This window comes from Capra hircus, chromosome 3, assembly GCF_001704415.2.
Source record: "Capra hircus breed San Clemente chromosome 3, ASM170441v1, whole genome shotgun sequence".
Lineage (NCBI taxonomy): Eukaryota > Metazoa > Chordata > Mammalia > Artiodactyla > Bovidae > Capra > Capra hircus.
The window spans coordinates 116,748,236-116,750,672 of NC_030810.1; the positions used below are offsets into that span (position 1 = coordinate 116,748,236).

Genomic DNA, 2,437 nt, shown 5'->3' on the forward strand with positions numbered 1-2,437 from the left:
GGAGCACTGGCCTCTCATGGATTTTACCAGGGCTGGGGGCCAGCTCCTGAACACACTTAGGCCTTATAGGGACATGTTAGTAATTTCCTCTGACCACAGCCTCCTTCACAGACCACAATACATAAGTAGTATCCCTTTCAGTCTCCAAAATCAGGGAGACTTTAAATTGACTGCAGAAACCTCTTACTTTTAAAGAGAGAAAGAAAATAAAGTATTGCAAAAGCAGAGGGTGTTAAACAAAACTACTCTTTCTCCTGGTAATGCCTAATCAAAGAAGAATGTTTAAGAAAACACCAAAGACATGGGATTCCATTTGTAATGGACTTATCCATCAGAGATTACACACTCACACATGCTCTCATGGTCAAAATAAGTGATAAGCTTTGGGGGTTGCAGGTCTGCTAGGGAAAGAGTCAAGAAGCAGCTTCAGGTGTAGGCTTCATGTAATGCTCCCAAGAAAGTTAGTTGTCAGGAGTTTCCCTTCCAGTGTCGAGGGTGGTGATCTCAAACAATCCAGGGTCGTGTGCAAAGAGATCACCTGCATTTTGTGTGCTCTGTGAGACTGTGCTGAGAGTCTGTAGCCACCCAGCCTCCTAACACACACTTGGCCTGCTTATTTGGTCCCCTAGCCTTGTCTGCTAATCTTGCTGTGCTCAGAACCACAGATTATCTGAGCATCTTCTCTCTGCGGGATGGCCTTAGCTGAGCAGTTCTTCCGGAATTCTTTTGAGATTTGTTCTAACCTCTAAGTGTTAAACAGCTACTAACGACAAACTAAATTCTAATGTACCAGCAAACTAGTAATTATTACTGCAATTGCTATTTCTTTGGGGGAACTTACATTATTGTATTTTTCTATATTGCTATAGTACATTTTATCAATAACTAATAATAGTTCTAAAGTCAAACAAAAACAATAGCTACTACCTTTTCTGAACACTGTCCTATATGTCAGGTACCCTATTAATTACATGGCTGAATACCTCAAAACGGCTGTAGGAATGGCTAAAGTATAGTTATGCCCATTGTACAGATAATAAAACTGGCAAGCAGTTCAGTGAGCTGCCAATCACACAGCTAAGTTGTATCTGCTTGACTCCAAATTTCATGTTTTAACCACCACGTTATATGACCTCCCATTACTAAGCATTTATAAGACACTATTAGCATCACAGAGCAAGTGATTCTTTGGTGACCTCTAAGTTTGACCTTTCTACCCATTAACCAAAGAAGTATCAGTGAGCTGTAGTTTTAGCTTCCTGCTACTGCTGCCAATATGAAAAGATGATTTCCTTCCACAGGACACATCATATGCAGCACCGCAGAAAAGACCAGGGTCACAGTCACTTCAGAAATCCTTATGGATCAGCTCCCCGCTGCCCTGAGCTCAGCGGGCTGGCATCTGGCCTGCGGGAAGCGGAGCAGGTCTGCGGGTCTATGTGTCAAGTGTTGCAGCAACTCACTTTGCAGCAGGATTTGGGAGGAGGAGGAGACAGCAAGGATAGGCTCAGGAGCAATGATGCCCAAAGAGGAACAAGTGCTGAAAAATCTCACCATGGAAAATGCCAACGAAGAAAATGAGAAAAAGGATGAAAAAGAGCAAGATGCTAATGAAGGAGAGCCTTTGGCCCTCTCCTTGGGAGCTGGTGAATATTGTATACCTAGAGGAAATCGCAGATGGTTCCGTGTTAGGCAGCCCATTCTACATTAGAGATGGGACATGACTCAGAGGCTTGGAAAGCCACAGGCGAGGATGCGAGAAGAGAATATAGAAAGGATTGGGGAAGAGATGAGACAACTCATGCAAAAGCTGAGGGAAAAGCAGTTGAGTCACAGTTTGCGGGCAGTTAGCACTGACCCCCCTCACCATGAACATAATGATGAGTTTTGCCTTATGCCTTAAATCCTGATGTTAACAGGGAGACACACTTGCTTCCTAAACTTACATGTTCATGATGTACCTTTGGCATAAACCTTTTGATGCCACTCATTTCTGGTGGGTCTCAGATTACCAGCTTCTAGTTGAATGTTTTGACCCAGTCTAAGATTTTGTTAACAGGATAATTTTACCTGTTTCATGGAAAGATGCTCACAGCAGGATCCTCTATGCCCCACCTCCCAGAATATTGGAAATAAAACCAAAAAGAAACAAATGGGACCTAATTAAAATTAAAATCTTCTGTACAACAAAGGAAACTATAAGCAAGGTGAAAAGACAGCCTTCTGAATGGGAGAAAATAATAGCAAATGAAGCAACTGACAAAGGATTAATCTCAAAAATATATAAGCAACCCCTGCAGCTCAATTCTAGAAAAATAAATGACCCAATCAAAAAATGGGCCAAAGAACTAAACAGACATTTCTCCAAAGAAGACATACAGATGGCTAACAAACACATGAAAAGATGCTCAACATCACTCATTATCAGAGAAATGCA

At 42.0% G+C, this 2,437-nt stretch overlaps 1 pseudogene; it reads left to right on the forward strand.

Annotated features, from left to right (window-relative positions):
* Positions 1,511-1,907, forward strand: LOC102169717 (annotated as a pseudogene).